The following is a 21,332-nucleotide window of genomic DNA, read 5'->3' as shown; positions in this document are numbered from 1 at the left end:
TGCTGCCCCTGAATTAGTAATTTTGAGGAAATTTTGCTGTTTTTGGTTATTATCTTGTATATTTTTATAGATAGAGATAAACTGTAAACATCAATAACGTTCAGCAAAGTTAGATTTACAAATAAGTTAGCATGACCGAAATGGTCAGTTGACCCCTTTAGGAGTTATTGCCCTTTATAGTCAATTTTTAACCATTTTTCATAAATTTAAGTAATCTTTTACAAAAATCTCCACTGAAACTACTAGGTCACAATCATCTTTGGGGTATCTAGTTTGAAAAATGTGTCCGATGACCTGGCCATTCAACCAAAATGGCCGCCACGGCTAAAAATAGAACATAGGGGTAAAATGCAGTTTTTGGCTTATAACTCAAAAACCAAAGCATTTTGAGGAAATCTGATTGGGATAAAAATGTTTATCAGGTCAAGATCTATCTGCCCTGAAATTTTAAGTTGAATCAGTCAACCCGTTGTTGGGTTGCTGCCCCTGAATTAGTAATTTTAAGGAAATTTTGCTGTTTTTGGTTATTATCTTGAATATTTTTATAGATAGAGATAAACTGTAAACATCAATAATGTTCAGCAAAGTTAGATTTACAAATAAGTCAACATGACCGAAATGGTCAGTTGACTCCTTTAGGAGTTATTGCCCTTTATAGTCAATTTTTAACCATTTTTCATAAATCTTAGTAATCTTTTACATAAATCTCCACTGAAACTACTAGGTCACAATTGTCTTTGGGGTATATAGTTTGAAAAATGTGTCCGATGACCTGGCCATTCAACCAAGATGGCCGCCACGGCTAAAAATAGAACATAGGGGTAAAATGCAGTTTTTGGCTTATAACTATGAAACCAAAGCATTTAGAGCAAATCTGACAAGGAGTTAAATTGTTAATAAAGTCAATATCTATCTGCCCTGAATTTTTCAGATGAATTGGACAACTGGTTGTTAGGTTGCTGCCCTCCAATTGGTAATTTTTTAAGAAATTTTGCCGTTTTTGGTTATCTTGAATACTATTATAGATATCGATAAACTGTAAACAGCAATAATGTTCAGCAAAGTAAGATCTACAAATAAATCAACATGACCTAAATGGTCAATTGACCCCTTAAGGAGTTATTGCCCTTTATAGTCAATTTTTAACAATTTTCATTTCTTTGGAAAATTTATGTAAATTTTTATCAAATATAGTTCTCTGTTACTAATGGGCAAAGTTCATTATAGATATAATTGTAAGAAGCAAAATCGTTCAATAAAGTAAGAACTTCAAACACATCACCATCACCAAAATACAATTTTGTCATGAATCCATTTGTGTCCTTTGTTTAATAAGCACATTGACCAAGGTGAGCGACACAGGCTCTTTAGAGCCTCTAGTTTTATATATACATTGCATCCTAAATAAAGGCAACAGTTGTATACAGTCAATAGTCATAAATCGATTTAAATACTTTCAACTACATGACAATCCGTCAAATGAAATGTGATTTTGACAACCGTCAAACAGACAAATAGTTATCAAAGGTACCAGGATTATAATTTAATACGCCAGACGTGTGTTTTGTCTATATAAGACTTATGAGGGACGCTCACATCAAAATAGTTATAAAGCCAATGAAGGAAAAAGTTGAGGAGCGTTGAGGACCAAACATTTTAAAAAGTTGTACCAAATACGGCTACGGTAATCTATACCTGGGATAAGAAAATCCTTAGTTTTTCGAAAAATTCAAAGTTTTGTAAACAAGAAATTTATTTTTAAAAAATAGCATAAAACACATAATTAACAATGTACTTAAATCTTAAATCAACATAACATCATTTTTTATAAATGCATACAACCGAATCACAGTTTCTAAATATCGTACTAAGTAACGCTCATAACAAAACAAAAAAATAAACCCAAAAGATGTATATATAATGAAAATGTAAAGGACACAGAAAAAGGTCGGAATAGCACATTTTAGAGCAACTTTGCTTGATTTCTTGATAATTTCTCTTTATATGTACGAAAAATTACGTTTGTGTCCAACAGTGGTTATTAAACTCAAATGTTATTGCATGAAACTTAAAATCAGAATGATTGATTGATAGAGAAATAGAGTATATGATTGAGTAGTGCATTTCTACTTGAAAGACCACAAAGTAAATGTGTGCTTTTTTGGTGCTTTTTTGTGCTTTTTGTTACATTTGTTTGTTTTTATAGTGATTTAGATGATAACACAATGTTGACCGCTAAACCCCATTTTTGACATTTTTACCTATTGTGTCTGTTCACGCATCGGGTATATTATAATAGAATGTGATGCAACTGCCATACAAGTGAGAGGTTTAGCTATTATAAAACCAGGTTCAATCCACCATTTTCTACATATGAAAATGCCTGTACCAAGTTTGGAATATGACAGTTGTTATCCATGCGTTTGGTGTGTTTGAGCTTTTGATTTTGCTATTTGATTAGGGACTTTCCTTTTTGAATTTGAGTTCAGTATTTTTGTGACCTTAATTCACATTAGTAACATTATACCACCTTAGTAACAATATACCAACTGCACCTGTATTCGGTTTTCAAGAGCTTGCAGCTGTGAATCAGACTTTGTAAAGATTCACCAGTGTCTGAGCAGAAAAATGATATCCCATGAGTATGTTAACGAACGTCTTGTCCTTTTTTTCATAAGTTCATTGGAAGATACGAAGATCTTGTTGATAAATATTCTGTATCAACTAATACACGATGGTTTTTAAGATTTGATGTTTTTTTTTGTATTCTTGTCTATCGTGTTTGCAAATGTAATTTTTCAATATGCCTTTTGGTTTTTCTTTTCTTTGTATACACATTTGTCTGTTTTAAAGTAATTAAGATTATAATACAGCTTTGACTGTTTTACCCCAATCTTTTAAAATTTCTGCCTATTATGTCAGTTTGGTTTGTTCACACATCGTTGTCAATAAAATGGAATTTTACTCAATTGTCATACAAGTGAGAGGTTTAGTTAGCTTTAAAATCAGGCTTAATCCACCATTATTGGTACAAAAATGTCTGGTACAAGTCAGGTACATGCATATGACAGTTGTTATCCTTTCAATTGATGTGTTTTAGCTTTTGATTTTGCCATTGATTAGTAACTTTGCGTTTTGAATTACCCACGGAGATTGGTATTTTTAATAATGTACTTCTACTACCTACAGTAAACACATGCGAAACGATGCAACTGCACACAAAATCACATTCTGAAAACATAGCCGTATTTGACACAACCTTTTTCAACTTTTGATCTTCAGTGCTGTATAACTTTGTACCCTTTTTTTCACTTTCGATCTTTTATATCTGGGCGTCACTGGTGAGTCTTGTGTGGACGAGGCGCGTTTTTGGCGTATTGAATTTTAAACCTGATGCTTTTTGTTATCAATTAATCATGTGTTTCTTTTTCTAATACGTTCTCCTATTTATTTGTATTGTAGTCCTGTAATATTATGTTGTCATTTCAATGTTATATTTAACACTGCCATTAAAGTGCGAGGTTTGGCATGCCACAAAACCAGGTTCAACCCACCATTTTTTCCTTTAAATGGCCATTGTTATATTATAGTTCGTTTCTGTGTGTGTTACATTTTAACGTTATGTCGTTAATTTCTCTTATTTTTTAGTGTAAATTCACATTGCGATAAGACGTGTCACGGTACTTGTCTATCCCAAATTCATGTATTTGGTTTTGATGTTACATTTGTTATTCTCGTGGGATTTTGTCTGATGCTTGGTCCGTTTCTGTGTGTGTTGCATTGTAGTGTTTTGTCGTTGTTCTCCTCTTATGTTTGGTGCGTTTCCCTCAGTTTTAGTTTGTTACCCCGATTTTTGTTTTTTGTCCATGGATTCATGAGTTTGAACAGCGGTATACTACTGTTGCCTTTATCTATCTAAATATATAGCTAAAACATTTACTAAATTAAAACTTGAACGAGAACTTTAAAGATAAATGCAAAACACATAATACGTCAGCTTTCTCTTATCAATAATACTTGACATACTCAAAAACAATTATAACAAATCATTTTACATCGCAAATAAATTAACCATAAACAATAACATTGGTTTTTCTTTAAAAGGGAAAAAAGCATGCATACCGATGTTCTCTCAACCAGACCAATGGCAACGTTCTACAGAATCAACCTATCTAGAAACAATTGTTTTTTGACGTTTCAAAGAAGATAGAAGCTGCAATGGCAGCGTTTATTATTATTTTCTTTTTTCATTTTCTGTAACTATCTTGATAGACATTATATTTTTGTATGTGAACTTGTATCAATATTATAGACAAAAGATATCCTACATGATGGCCAATGTGTGCTCGGCAAATCAGATGTTTGAAAACTCAAGTACTTGCGGTTTGCAGACAAACTTTTAGGCTTCATATTTCAGTTAAAAACGTTTTGTAAATATTATGAATATTGGATCTCTTTAAAACATATAAAATAAAAGTAATTCATGTGCCTTTCTTTAAATCAACAAGATTTCCTGAGTTTTCATGTGCATTTCTACAATCTATTAGATATACATATATATCTAAACATGTAGGACTGTAAGGTGCGATTGGGACGCTGGGGTACGATAGTCACGCTAAAGTGCGATAGTCTGTGCAGATAAGCGATGGTCGTTTCGTTGATTTTGGATGTTCTATATGACGCATGATGGCTTGTCTAAAATCGACAGATGTCCAAATAATAGACTGCTCGATATTTTCGTTCTCTTTCTCTACACAAAATACCGGCTTTGAAGAGGTATGCAAATGTTATGTAAATGTATTCAGAGACCGACATTTACATATATTTACAAACCGCTGCATTAATTTATCTTGTCTTTACATATTGTAAATATCAATATTTCTTGTGCTATACCCTCCGATGGGCGGTTATGAGAGACCGCGGTTAATAAAATATATTAACACCTATTCAAACCATTTTGAAGTTTAGAATTTATATATATTTATGACCGTCGCAAAAGTTTCGCAAACTTATGTATTTGTATACCCCTGAAAATGGAAATCTTTGTCATGTATTTTTCTATGATGTAAATTTATCCGAAAATGTGTTTATTTGTCTAGGTAGCAAAGCATCATCATTCAAATGATTTTATAGGGGTTATAAAATGTAAAAGAAGAGGGACGAAAGATACCAAAGGGACAGTCAAACTCATAAATCTAAAACAAACTGACAACGCCATGGCTAAAAATGAAAAAGACAAACAGGAAAACAATAGTACACATGACACAACATAGAAAACTAAAGAATAAACAACACGAACCCCACCAAAAACTAGGGGTGATCTCAGGTGCTCCGGAAGGGTAAGCAGATCCTACTCCACATGTGGCACCCGGCGTGTTGCTTATGTGATTACAAATCCGGTAAATAGTCTAATTCGGTAGGTCACATTCATGAAAGGGAAGGGGATTGTAGTTACGACGTAAGGAACATATCCGATATCATTTGTGAAACCGTTATTCCATAACGGTCAATTAACTCGTGATGGCGTCCGTAAAATTTACGAAGGGATGATTTCAACTTCACCATTTGGAACTCTTGGTTTAATAGCTTCCTTGTGAGCAGTAACCCTATATCAAGAAAATCGTGATAGGAAATGCAAGCACGGGAATATCGTATCAATTGGGAGATATATACCCCGTATGCAGGTGCTGCTGGAATGTTGCTACTTAAAAATGGAAAGTTCACAATTGGAAAGCTGAAATCATCTCTTTTGTCGTAAAGTTTTGTTTTCAACCGACCCTCATTGTCAATTTCTAGATGTAAGTCAAGATATGAAGCCGACTTAACTGTATCTGTAGTATCCTTTATCTCCAATTTTTTTTGGACCCCCTTTATTTAATTCGAAAAATCTAAATCCTTCGTGTATTTATAGTCAATTAAAATATTCACAATTCTAAACGGTTCTATCCTTCAAGTTAAGTTCTTGATACATAAACTAATTTGTGTAAAAATGAATTTACCGTAAGACAGATATATTAATCAAGCCCATTTCGTCGGTTTGATATAATTTTTGCTGTATAGCTTATTATATTAATACAAGCATTCCACAATAATATATATTTACGAAAATATTATCCCCATTTTAGTTGTCCAGTTTCAATAATGCAATCAATGACATTTATGACATATACATAAATTTAGAATACTTGAAAGTACTGTAAATATTCTTTTATTCAATCTCGATTAACTTTGCACATTTTAACAGTACAAAAATCTATGCCTACATTTGCCTACATTATTTTGTTAAACATCATGTGAAACCTGATCGATTCATCGGTATTTATCTGTTGAACTCGGGATCCGCTTTTAACCGGAAAATACTTTTAGAACAGTTTAAAACAAACGGTAAAAAGCAAAAATATGCTAAATTAAATACAATTTTCAATGTTAAACTGCTGTAGTTTAAACAATTCTTGTCCGTTTTTCAAGTTTTTTTTTACATCATACGACTTTATCTGAAGGTAGAGGTTTTATATGATACAGCGCCACCTTCTTATTAATAAACCTCGGATTTCACACAGGTACTTTAAAATTACCGGACTCGATAAAATCACGTGACTGATAAGAAATTGCAGATGCCATTTTACAACCGCGGTATCACAGATAGTAACCAAAGGGGTCGTACCGCTGAGACTATAATTCACTGGTGGGAGACAACTCTAGTAATAAATTTTTCTTTTCCGATTTTCGTGCAGTAAAAAAGATGTTTCAGTCAAACCGCTTGTCTCATACATAATAATCGTCAGTGCGTTGCTATTGAAACAAAATTTGATACATAAAAACATTCCAATTTTCGTAAAATGATCATTCAATAATTCGAGCATGATGGTCGTAACTAAAAAAACAAAAAAGTTCAGGATAGTCGTAACTTAAAATTGTGATGGTCGTAACTCTTTATTAAATAGGAACGAATAAGACAAGTCAAGAGTTTTAAATGTGTCTTTTGTTATATGAATATATTATATGATATATTTGTGGAGTTGATTTCACTAAATGATAAAAACTAAAAGGGATGAAGAGAGGGATACCTGTAAAGTGCGAAAGGAAAGAAAATTGGAATGAATCGAAAAAAACCAAAAACAATACAAAATGAAATGACCAGTCACTGTTACTTAAAATATAGTGTATAAAATCGACCAAGAGGCAACTAATTATAAGCGGTTAAGTTTAATAACAATATGAATTTCTCAAAAGTGGAGAATTCATTTTAAAACACAGCTCTGGTTATGATCATTCTTAGTTACGAATTAAGAAAAGGCGCTTTTAACAAATTTGACATCACATGAAATAACAGTATCCTGATTTATTTTCTTTATATTTTGCATGTATTGAAAAGATAAACTTTTTAAAAACTAGTATGTACTTACTAGGTGGAATTCAAAAGAAAAATCTACAATTTAAAATTGATACTTTAAGTCGAGATAGCATAAGTAAGGAATCAAAATAATGGTATGGGGGTCGTTATCGAGACAAGACCATATCCGCGAATTCGCAGGTCCGTGATCGAATTAAAGAACATACATCTTATTCTTAGCCTGGATTTTGAGAAGTCGTATTGTCATTTGGTATATAGTCAAGCTGATTATAAGGTGCAATTTCGAAGTTCAGGTATAATTATAACCCGTGGTGTTAGAAAGTTCTGAATACGCCTATTGGTACCATGCTATCCGCTATACATCTTTGTGTTTCTTATGGAAAATACAATGAACCCTGGACCACAGGTTTTTTTATTCCAAATTCACAAAGGAAATGATGCATCCGATCTTAATAACCATCGAGGAATTACAATTACTGATTCATTGGGGAAGCTTTTTTAATAAGATACACATCTTTGTAAATTCTTAGATAAATATCATATATAAAGGCAACAGTAGTATACCGCTGTTCAAAACTCATAAATCCATGGACAAAAAACAAAATCGGGGTAACAAACTAAAACCGAGGGAAACGCATTAAATATAAGAGGAGAACAACGACACAACACCGAAACGCAACACACACAGAAACGGACCAAGCAATAGACAAAACACCACGAGAATAACAAATATAACATCTAAACCAAATACATGAATTTGGGATAGACAAGTACCGTGCCACGTCTTATCTAAAAAATAAGAGAAAACACAAACGACTCAACGTTAAAATGCAACACACACACAGAAACGAACAATATTATAACAATGGCCATCTTCCTGACTTGGTACAGGACACTTTTAAAGGGGAATAAAAGTGGTGGGTTGAACCTGGTTTTATGGCATGCCAAACCTCGCACTTTAATGGCAAAGTTAAATATAACATTGAAATGACAACATAATATTACAGGACTACAATACAAATAAAAAGGAGACCATATTAGACAAAGAAAAGCATGATTAATAGATAACAAAAAGCATCAGGTTTAAAATTCAATACGCCAAAAACGCGTCTTGTCCACACAAGACTCAATAGTGACGCCCAGATATAAAAGATCGAAAGTGAAAAAAAGGGTACAAAGTTGTACAGCACTGAAGATCAAAAGTTGAAAAGGTTTTGCCAAATACGGCATTGTTTGTATGCCCGGGATAAGAACATTCTTATTATATAGAACAATTCATGCTATTGCAAACAGTAAATTTTATCAAATGAATATGAAAGAGATATACATAATGAAACTAAAGTATTAACTAATTACAGAAAACTAAACCCGAATACATAACGCCCAGATATAAAAGATCGAAATTGAAAAAAGTACAAAGTTGTACAGCATTGAAGATCAAAAGTTGAAAAGGTTTTGCCAAATACGGCATTGTTTTTATGCCCGGGATAAGAACACTTTTATATAGAACGATTCATGCTACTAGTATTGCAAACAGTAAATTTGAACAAATGAATGTGAAAGATATATTCATAATGAAACTGAAGTATTAACTTATTACAGAAAACTAAACCCGAATACATGATGCCAAGTTCAATACAGCATAGACACACCCGAATCAGTCCAGGCGTCAACGCAATTAAAAAAAATGACGTCACATACGATGGCGAAAAGGCAAACGTTATGCCACATTTGAATTTATGAAATTTAGAAACAGCATGACGTCACACATGAAAAACTATAATTCAAAAGTGAGATAGAATTAGGATTGCTTAAAGATTATATTAGAACTAAATACTGATAATTTATAAAAACAAAATGCATATTGCAATACTTATTAATAGCATTATCATTGGTGATAGCCAAATTGGGTTTACCAAAAAAAAAGCGACCATCTGACCATATGTTCATTCTAAAAACTATTATTAATAAGTATTTGTAATACAAAAGTAGGTAGAGTGTTTGCCTGCTTTGTTGATTTCCAGAAGGCTTTTGATACTGTCATTCTCCCAGGGATAAAACTTAAGCTATTGAATATAGTTAAAGATTATGGTAAGAGGTCTCTTTAGAACTAAAATTGGAGTAAAACAAGGAGACAATTTGACTCCAAATTTGTTTAAAATTTGTATAAATGAACTTCCTGATTGTATTTAAAGTTCCCCTGATCAAGCTGTTGTTTATTCTTTACTATATATATATGCTGATGATATTGCCATTTTTTCAACTTCAGCAAAAGGACTTCAAAGTAAACTTGATGGATTAAGATCGGTGTTTGAAAATGAATCCCATTAAAACCAAGGTGCTTGTATTTAACAAGACAGGCAGACATATCAAACATGATTTTTATTTTTAATAACAGACTTATTGATTGTGCTCAACATTGTAAATATTAAGGAATAACTTTTAGTGCATCTGGATTTTTTTCCTTCGCTCAGAGAGAATTTTATAATAAAGCGTTAAAAGCCTACTATAAGCTACGCAAGGACATTCTGTCACTAAATCCAAATTTAAAAAAAAACAGTCTTCATGTTTTTGAGCATACAATAAAACCTATTCTCTTATATAGTACTAAAATTTGGGGATATTTCAACCCTTTCAAAAAAAAAAAAATCTATGACTACAAATGTAGATCAGGCTTATCCTAAGATTCTTTCAGAAAGACTACGCATGAAATTTTGTAAACATTTACTTGGTGTACCCAAAAGAGCAACACAATCTTTCTTAACTCGGTAGATTCACTCTGTATTTTGACATTGCAAAGTCTATGATCAGATACTAGCACAGGCTTGAAAAATTTGGGATCATCTTTCAACTACTAGAGGAGCCATATTTAGAGTCAAAATTACTACACGAGTAAAAAAAATCCTTCACAGAATGAATCCTTAATCTTCTTTCTAAAGAATATCAAAGGGGTTAGCAATTTACATTGTTTACTATATGCATTTTTTGCAAACAGTATTCATACATAGCTTGTAGCCAGGATAATATTTAAAAGATAGAACTTTATGCTTCAACTCAGCGTGCTGGTCTTTTAAATCTGAGTACATTTATACAATATAAACATATAATATAAACATTATTTTCAACCTGCATATGTATGTGATAGTTGCCGCAGTACATTTAGTTCTACCTTGTAATATTATCCTAGCTACAAGGCTGGCAATAAACTACTAATATTGTTTTTTGGATCTTATTCTTAAATTCAAAGCGTGTAGCATTGTAAAATATTTACATGCATATGTATGTAATATTTGACGCAGTACATTTAGTTCTACCTTGCAATATTATCCTGGCTACAAGCCTGTCTATAAACTACCAATATTTGATCTTACTCTTAAATTCAACGCGTGTAGCATTGTAAAATATATACCAACCTTATTCATACTTTCTAGGTTAACACAATGTTCATTGCGACACCATGGATTGAGTTTTTTTTATTCTAAACCAATACTTATAACAAATATCAATGATATACCGCAAGATCGTCATGCAATCGATAAAAAATAAAGACAACACTTTAAAAACACCAGGCATTTGTGGATTTTCATTAATCATGATTCACCAAAAGCCGAATATTTGAAAGCCAATGGTTTATAAAAACTGCAATAGCTGATGAAAAATTAAAGAAGATTGTTCAAAATTGTACGTTCAATAATTTCATTTGCCGACATGATTGCAGATAATAAAAAGTCGTAAATAAAAAAAAATCTGAAAGCATATATTCAACAATTTTATGCTTTAACGTACAGTAAAAAATATATTAATACTCAACCCTAACATACTATTTGGCTTAATGCGAGTTGATTAGTTTTCAATGTTTCTCCTAAATGATGGTCGTTTGGAACATATCAAAAATGTATGTTTGATAATTCTTTAACTTAATTTCTGCATACCATTATCAGAGTAACAAATGAAATAATATTTTTTGTAGTAAACTTTATATAACAACTGAGTTTATTAACATTGTTATGCATATGCACAGTACTTTTAAAATAATTTGATAAAAGTTCGTCTAAATACTTGAGTTACAGTCATCTTTCAAAGTTACGACCATCTTTTGTCAATTACGACCATCATCCAAAATAATATAGTTGACATTACGACCATCACAAGTTAAAGTTACTACCATCATGTTCGAATTTTTTAATGACTATTTTACGAAAATTGGAATGATTTTTTGCGTCAAATTTGGTTTCAAAAACAACGCACTCACGATATGGGTATATAACACAAGCGGTTTGACTCAAATGAACCTTTTACTGCACGAAAATCGGAAAAGAAAAACTTATCCCTAGAGTTGTCTCCCATATTCAGATGGTCGTAACTTTTAGTTACGACCATCCGCTTACCACCAGTGATAATTGGATAAAATCATATAACTTTAGTACAGGGCTCTACAGGCCGTTAATACATGCTAATTACTCGATGTTATTCCTTTTAAATATTACTTCCATGATATAGCTAACCTTGTTTATTGCAGTATAATAGTCTTGAAATAAATTGTCGTACTATAGTAAACACACTTATTTTCTTTTAAATGTTTAAAGTCACGAACATCGGCTGGTCAGTGTTTTCGTTATAACTTCAGTTTTTGGCAGAAATTTATGACAGAACTTTGCTTGCTTTAGTTAAATTTATTAGAAACTTTGATATTGGGCGAATAAGTGCCCGTTACATTATATATAGACTATTGTTCCTGAATGCCGAGGTATTTTTCCCTTTTTAAATGTCTACCTTTTATTTTTGTAGTTGGGTTGTGGACTTATTGACGTACACATCACCATTTATTCATAACAAAAACACATGCTGCTATAAAATGCTTATTTATTACATATTGTTCTGTTTAAGGGAGTAGACATTATTTATTTTATAAACATGTAACAGACAGCCAGAACAAAAAAAAAAAGAATGTTTCCAAACTCTTAAGCAAATATTCAAGTTATGAAAAAGACAAAAGAGACAAAAGAAACAAAAACAGGCCTTCAAATATTACCATTAAAATAAGTGATATTAGAACAAACAAAAGCATATATACAAAAAAAAACATAACACTATTCCTCCTATAGAAATATGAATAAATCGGGGTATTAGAGTAAAAAAAAACACCATTAAAATCTAAAGTAGAATAAGATGACACGTAAATTGTTACATTTTACTAGTAAACTTGTCAAAACCGAAAGCAAATTTATTTTGCATGTTTATAACATAATTTTGAGCTAAGAGACAAAAACTACAAGGTGTTAATTGACAGACCTCGTTATGTAACCATGCACGCTGGGATGTTGAGATAGCAATGTATACTCCGAGTTATCTGTCCTTGGAAGGAATTTTATCAATAAGATTGGATTGCCTCCCTTAAACCGGACTTATTCTTGGCAATGGGTTTACGGTTTTTCCCCATGAAAAAGTCGGGTCGGTCGGTCGGAAAAAAAAGAAAAAAAATCATCTTTGAAGACAAAAAAATATGCAAGATCAATATATATTTCACCTTTCTAGCAATATGTTTGTTATGCTATTTTATCATCATTTCTAAAATTTTAGTTCGATGAAATATTATTGCTCAGCTGTTATAAACTACGCATGACATTGTCTAGTAATTTACAGTAAAAAAAAGGGGATGCACGGACAAAGACGAAATTAAATCATCATTTCAGAAACAAGAAAAATAGATTCGCGTAGCTCTTAATCAATTCCAGAAAACTTGGTAAATAATGATCTTCAAGCACGAAAACTGATAAAGAAAAAATGCATAAACGTCGTACGAAAATAAGTTTCAACACACGTGTCAAAAACCTAATAGAATCGTCCACTGGAAAAACGATATCGGGTTAATCTGTTGTCTTGCATTCCCGTTTTTTTATCCAAATGAACGACATTTTTTTTTATTACCTATAAAAACAAGAAAATTCCTAATGATTTGTTAATATTCAGTTCTTCAATTTGATGCCTTCACCCTGTCCACATTTGGACAAGTCTATTTCTATGAGATGATGCATCTTACGGACTGATGACAAATAAGGTAAACGAACTTATTGTGTAATTGGTTTTAAACACAAGTTTCGTTCCGCAAAATTATTTGCGCAAACGACATTTCAAGGTCAGTTATAATTGATTTGTCTATATTTAGAAACGTAAACTGGAAGGTTTTTTTTTTCACACCAGAAAGTGTTGTCATTTTGTTAGTGATTAATGCATTTCATTTCAGGAAAAAAAATATTTTAATTATTTTTCAGGGATAATGCATTTGTTAAGGTCGGCGGGAATAAAAAAGCGTGAAAAGTGAATTTTATTTTTATTCTGGAAATCAGCAAAATCGGGTCGGCGGATCCGTAAACCAATAAATTAAAAAATCCTGGCCTTACCTTACAATTTGCGTGCTGTTGTTTTAAAAATATTTTGTTTATTATTGTATTAATTTGTGTGTTTTGTATTTTTCAAAGTTGCATTTAGTGTGCCAAAAAATATGAAAACTTGACGTTCGTGACATACAATATGAAAACTCGACGTTCGCGACGTCACATACCAAACAATGACGTCATTCAAAAAATTTACCTATTTTAAGGAAAATTTTTCTTAAGCAAAAAAAAAACCATAAAAAAAATACAAAAATACAAGTTATAACATGTACACAAGTACCTCATACATGTTATAACCTGTACAAAATATTGCTTAAAAATGGTTTTAACTTGTACAAAATCGAAAAATAAGGATATCGCAACTTGTACACGACATATTCGTTGTAACATGCAATTAAAATCAGCCCCTATATTTCCCAAGAAAGGATAGTCATTTGGACTTTCTCTATAACTTAAAGTCACACAAGTAATGATGTGTCCAATAATGTTTCAAATGAGCAAAACCCATACCGCATAGCAGCTACCCCGAAATTACAAATGTAAAACAATTTAATCGATAAAACTAACGGCCTAATCATGAATGACAAATCAATATTAGAACCATTTAAAACAATATTGAAAGACGACAAAAGGGCTGCTTCTGACTGTGACTCAACGTTATCATCTAAAAATAGATAAATCATTTGTCAAAACAGAAACAGTGGGAATAAGATTGAATGTAAGTTTCACTAAAATTCGTGGAGAGTTTTCAATTTTGAAATAAAGGTTCCGTGGGAGTTTCTTTCAAAATCATTTAGTTATTTGATATAGTTGTGGATGAAAATTACTTTAGAACAGAGGAATAGACAGATGGACAGAAGACATTTCTTGTTTTTATAAAGCAAGGATATAAATAACAAATAAATTCTATTTTTTTTTAATTCATAAAATACATATGAATAAAATGTCAAAGCTGTACAAGGTTAATTTTTTTAGATTTGCAGCAGCTTCCACCATAACCACTTTAGACAAATGTGAATTTGGGCAAAATGTGAATAATAAATTAATTAAAAATCATATATATAATATCATATTATGCAGAAGCCATATGCCAACTGCAACAATAAAATTGAGAATGGAAATGGGAATATGTCAAAGAGACAACAAATAAATTAATTTATAATTCAAAAATTGAAAATAATACATGCAAACCTCTTACCTAAGATAAACTGATGTAATTTTACTCAATACAAACTTAACATTCCGATTTCGAAGGCGTCAATTGCAAAAGGTTTTGTTAAGTGTTAAATTAAAAAAAAAGTTTATGTTTATATAATTACATTAGATGTATGTTTCATTATGATACTTTATTCTGATTGGCTAACTGCACATCACGGGTTATTCCGTAAGCAATTGTATTGCTCAATAAATCTTTTCATTTATGATAACATGTGGTCCCACAATAAAGTGCACAGGTGAATAAAATAAAACAATAATAAAATTCGTGTTTTCATGATCATTGCTAAAAAAATGTAATTATAAGTATTGAATGCTTCTTTTTGTAACTTCATAGGGTTGTAAAAGCGTTGACCGTGCGCACATTTTTAGTATGAAGCGCTTCCGCGCTTCATTCAAAATGTACTTCGGTCAACGCTTTTACACCCCAATGAAGTTACAAAAAGAAGCATTCAATTTTTAAATAAATAAGACACAAATGTTCCTGTCAGCAAACGTTTTTACATGCATGCAAATTATAAAGTGTTGTATTCATGTTTGACAGCAATGGGTCGCTGTATATCATCTGCTTGTAAATTTTGAAGCTACTAAGGTTTCAACTCCCTCGGACAGAAAGTAAAACACAAAAAATATTAACTCCGAGGAGAATTCAAAACGGAAAGTCCTTAAGCAAATGGCAAAATCAAAGCTCAAATACATCTAACGAATGAATAACAGCTGTCATATTCATGTCTTAGTACAGTCAAAGTTGAAATTACAAGGATTTAGCTATTTTTGAGATCCTTTTCGGATATAAAGCGCTTCAATTGTTTTGGTTCTATAATAGTTTTGGTTTTTATATACTGCAAACCAACTTATTTTCGTGGATACTTTATTTTGCGTTTTACCTTTTCTAGACCACTTCGCGGGTATTTAATTTCGCGTGTTTCTAATTTACTGAATATAGTTTAATAATAAAAGATCCAAGTTTTACAAATTCTCGACGATTTATAAGCATTACAATTGATTGTGTTTCTATATGATGAAGGTAAACTGAAAAGCAATTCTGATGCATGGAATTTCTAAAATGTTGTTTTGATTTTTTCAAAGTACGAAATGGTGAGTATAAGTTTATACTCTGCTGTCGGACTATCAGTTCCCGAGGGTATCATCAGCTCAGAAGTCAGTACTTCGGAACTGACATGTTTTAACAAACTTTTCTAAAATTGTCCGTTTATAAATTTTGAAATTATTAAGAAACTAAGGTTCAACTCCCTTCAGGCAAAGTTGATTTTAATAGATGAATTTGGCTAACAACGGTTTCGGTACTTATACATCCTCGGATTTCAAATGTTTAGTTTTGAGCGTTCCTGATGAAGTTAAATCCAGAAAAGCGATACTGAAGCATTGCAATTTTTAAATGTGTTGTATTCAATTTTTTCTTATCAAAGAGATGATATTGGAAATGCATTTAGATTTTAATTTGAACTTTTCAAGTAAAGGAATGTATCAAAATACGGTTTGGAAAATAGCGTTTATAAAATAGGTTTATATATCTTTATTGAATACAATCAAAGTTTTTCGTAAGACAGCTGTCAAAATTAAAAATAAAAGATAATCTTATAAAGTGTTCTTTAATCAAAACTGATACTTATTTAGTCTCAATCCCTTTATGTTTTTACGAAAACAATTTTAATCTAACTTTAAAAAAGATATTTACTGTATTGTTTGAATATTTTGTTGCTGATTTACGATGTATAATGTCTTTTTAAAGTAAATAGCTGAAAATTTTAAACTGTTTTATTGAAAAGCACGCAACCGTGGTAGTGTATGTATGAAAACAAAAATAATTCCGACCAAACCGCAAAAATTCAATTGTCCATCGTAATTTTCTTTTAGGGAAGGGGGATAGTTAATCAGTGATTTATATCACAGGCGTTTGGGTATATGATACAGAATTTTTTTTTTTTTTTTTTTTTTTTATGATTAAAATATTCAATTTTCTATATTTATAATACATATCTATCACTTCTGTGCATGTCTCACCAAGTTTCGAGTGATTTAAACGACCCAGAGAAAATACCCAATTTTACTATCCATACTAAGAAACAAAAAGGCAACTAACTCGACGCCATTTTTCTGCTATCTATAAATAAATAGATTGACCTACCTGGATTCACCAACGATTTCTCTGGGAAAACGTACCTTACTTGCCGTCAGATCGCAGACATCGTTGATATTTATTAAATTTGTATTGTTCGTAGCATTTTTAGTCCATCTCCAGCATATAATAAAAAGATTTTAACTATTTTGACTAATTTCAAATTTACGTGCCCGGAAGTTGACTGTTTTTCCCGAACTTTTGTTAAAGGGAAGTAATATTTTCCCGGACTTTTTCGGAACATCTCTCCAAGTACGTGTGAAAATAATAAAGTGATACGATGATTTCCGAACTTTTATCAAAAAGGCGCAACTTTCCAATTGCCGGAAAAGAATCTGAAATGGTTGCAAGGAAATTTACCAATATTTTCTTTCCACGATAATATATAATTGACTTTGTTTTAATTATTACAAAACATGGGTCATGTTAACCCTAAGTAAAAAAAAAAGGGGGGGGGGCGGGGGAGTACAATATTTCCATATTTTTCAGTCCTCCTTTTTAAAAAAATCAAATAGTCTATGACTGTGTGTTTTTTTTAACTAAAAGATTATGACCACTAACTATCAAATTAGGGGTTTGATCTTGTTCGTTGTTCATCATATCTGTTAGTATTAGTTCGGAAGTCATCGTATCACTTTATTATTTTCACACGTACTTGGAGAGATGTTCCGAAAAAGTCCGGGAAAATATTACTTCCCTTTAACAAAAGTTCGGGAAAAACAGTCAACTTCCGGGCACGTAAATTTGAAATTAGTCAAAATAGTTAAAATCTTTTTATTATATGCTGGAGATGGACTAAAAATGCTACGAACAATACAAATTTCATAAATATAAACGATGTCTGCGATCTGACGGCAAGTAAGGTACGTTTTCCCAGAGAAATCGTTGGGGAATCCAGGTAGGTCAATCTATTTATTTATAGATAGCAGAAAAATGGCGTCGAGTTAGTTGCCTTTTTGTTTCTTAGTATGGATAGTAAAATTGGGTATTTTCTCTGGGTCGTTTAAATCACTCGAAACTAGGTGAGACATGCACGGAAGTGATAGATATGTATTATAAATATAGAAAATTGAATATTTTAATCATAAAAAAAAAATAAAAATAAAAAATTCTGTATCATATACCCAAGTGCCTGTGATTTATATGCCTTAATACTTTCTTTAGTAAAAACAATTATGTATTTTAGATTGAGAACACTCAGTCTGATGATTATATCTTTTCAGAAACAATTTAACATCTGCAGTCACCTGAAACAAAAGTATTTCATTTTGCTGATTCACACTGTATTTGGAATATAAACAGTTTAACTGACTAATTTTATTGTTTATTTTACATATACATGACGTGCTTGTGCTGTAGTGTCAGGTGATGATTTATAACTTTGATGTTTCCCTGTCAAATTACCAAATATCTTTATTGTCTTAAAGAGAGCATCTAAGTAATGTAATGAAAGGGAGGCATCAATACCAAAGAAAAAAATGTATTCACAGACATGACAGATAACATAGAGAAAAACTGAATTCATTCAAAACAAGTTAAATAATAGTTTGCTTTTCCGCGGTTAAACTTCTTATTTCCAGTACACCGTAACACTTAATATCAATCCAACGTGGGACTGGAGCCATCTTTCAAAGATCATCTACGTAATATATTAACAGTGATAAATTTAATTTGTCTAAGTACCAAATAAAGGCAACAGTAGTATACCGCTGTTCAAACTCATAAATCCATGGACAAAAACAAAATCGGGGTAACAAACTAAAACTGAGGGAAACGCATAAATATAAGAGGAGAACAACGACACAACACTACAATGTAACTAAAACACACAGAAACGGACCAAGCATCAGACAAAATCCCACGAGAATAACAAATATAACACCAAAACCAAATACATGAATTTGGGATAGACAAGTACTGTGACACGTCTTATCGCAATGTCAATTTACACTAAAAAATAAGAGATAACAAACGACGCAACGTTAAATTGTAACACACAAAGAAACGAACTATAATATAACAATGGCCATATTCCTGACTTGGTACAAGACATTTTTAAAGGAAAAATGGTGGGTTGAACCTTGTTTTGTGGCATGCCAAACCTCGCACTTTAATGGCAATGTTAAATATAACATACTGTCAACTTATCTTTTTTTAAATGCTGTATCATTTATGATTTAAAACATCATTAAATTTAGCTACTTGTTAATGCGAGAAGAAAACAAAAAACTTACAAATAAGACATATAATATGTGGCAAACTCAATCTGTTTATGGTTCTATCATAAATTTTGAACATTCAGGAAGGGATATATTTTGTGCTATATAACTTTGCAATTTTGTTTAGCTTTACATATGGTATTCCCGTGTTGAGATATGTATATGCAGTACTAGTATTCCTATTAGACATTTGAAGTTGCATTTTTGATTGCAGAAAATTATATTGAAAAGACGATAATACCCCACCAATCTGGAGTGTGTATCTAGATTTATAAACTGTACTACAAGAAAAAACCCTCAAAGTCAAGATATTGAAAGCCGAAGATTTTAAAGAACATAAATACCTTAAATGTTTTTAAACAGTTGTTGTCCTTTCATTCAAATGTGTTTGTGCTTTTGATTTTGCCATTTAAAAAGGGATTTCCGTTTTGAATTTTCCTTGGAGTTCGGTATATTTATGATTTAACTTTTTTTTTTTGACAAACCGGAACATTGAAAAAATTGGTGAACTTTTAATGAGGGGCTTGATACAGATTGCATGGAAACGATCAAATAATTCCATGATCAAAAGGAAAAATGTTGAACTACAAATAACAGCCTACATACAACAGTTGAAACACATGTTGGATAGCAAAACTAAGAAACAAATGTTAATTTGTTATAAACTTGATTTAAAAGTATATTTAAATTCAAGACTCTGAACTTGTGATGACATGACTGTTGAAATCTATTTCAGTGTAATTGATTTTTGCAGGTATCTAAAGGCAAAAGCAATGTATAGAACAATATTCTTAATTGTGGTCACTGTTTTGAAAAGTGCAGACTTTGGTTGTCCTTCTGTATGTGGTTGTGGCGAAACAGTTTGGTGCGAATCTCAAAATATTACAACAGTTCCCACTGGATTTCCAAATTCAACAACATCACTGTAAGTATTCAAAACTGAATTAAGTAGTTGTAAATAATACAGTAATTATTAGCTGTTTCAGTGCTTATTAGAATAATTTCCGCAAAAAATAGTATTTAAGATGTCAAGAACAAAGAAGGCTGGTAAATCGACCCTTATGTGCATCAAAACGAAAATACCTTAGGATAGATCTCCCGTTTCCTCTACATGAATCATGTGCATAACACTTTCTACTTAATAAATATAGACACTCATAGCCGTGTGCATATATGGTGTTTAAATTTAAAATTATGTAAGCAGCTAAGTATATATATATTTTATCAAATAAATAGAGAAACAACGATAAAATTGAGAATGGAAATGGGGAATGTGTCAAAGAGACAACAACCCGACCAAATAAAAAACAACAGCAGAGGGTCACCAAAAGGTCTTCAATGTAGCGAGAAATTCCCGCACCCGGAGGCGTCCTTCAGCTGGCCCCTAAACAAATATATACTAGTCCAGTGATAATGAACGCCATACTTATTTCCAAATTGTACACAAGAAACTCAAATTAAAATAATACAAGACTAACAAAGGCCAGAGGCTCCTGACTTGGGACAGGCGCAAAAATGCGGCGGGGTTAAACATGTTTGTGAGATCTCAACCCTCCCCCTATACCTCTAACCAATGTAGAAAAGTAAACGCATAACAATACGCACATTAAAATTCAGTTCAAGAGAAGTCCGAGTCTGATGTCAGAAGATGTAACCAAAGAAAATAAACAAAATGACAATAATACACAAATAACAACAGACTACTAGCAGTTAACTGACATGCCAGCTCCAGACTTCAATTAAACGAGAATGAAAACATTCATTTTTTGAGTACGTGTCAAAAACGATGTTGTGATAATAAGAACACGGCTTTGTTTACATAGCGTTATAAGGACGACATATGATAATTGAGATCTGTTTGTTTAGCATGTTTATTAATTTGTCCTTTAAAAGGCACATTGATTTGTTTATATAGTTATCTGTATCTATTTTAACTGACATTTTACAGATATTTTCAAAACACTCAAATCACAAAACTAGAAGGAAATTTGTTCCAAGAGTTGACTGCT

At 31.7% G+C, this 21,332-nt stretch overlaps 2 protein-coding genes across 5 annotated transcripts in view; one reads left to right on the top strand and one right to left on the bottom strand.

Moving 5' to 3' along the window:
* The window catches only part of LOC143069518 (uncharacterized), a 73,073-nt gene extending 68,586 nt beyond the window's left edge, over window positions 1–4,487 (top strand). For all 4 annotated transcript variants that reach the window (XM_076244197.1, XM_076244196.1, XM_076244198.1 and 1 more), the window contains exon 16: window positions 4,105–4,487. The gene's annotated coding sequence lies outside the window, so the exon portion shown is untranslated. The remainder of the gene's footprint in view (window positions 1–4,104) is intronic.
* The window catches only part of LOC143069520 (uncharacterized), a 384,816-nt gene that overhangs the window by 347,089 nt on the left and 16,395 nt on the right, over window positions 1–21,332 (bottom strand). The gene's annotated exons all lie outside the window — the stretch shown is intronic.

Source organism: Mytilus galloprovincialis, chromosome 3 (genome assembly GCF_965363235.1).
Source record: "Mytilus galloprovincialis chromosome 3, xbMytGall1.hap1.1, whole genome shotgun sequence".
Taxonomy (NCBI): Eukaryota; Metazoa; Mollusca; class Bivalvia; order Mytilida; family Mytilidae; genus Mytilus; species Mytilus galloprovincialis.
The sequence above is the reverse complement of the archived record's forward strand: the minus strand, read 5'-3'. Positions and strand labels throughout refer to the sequence as shown.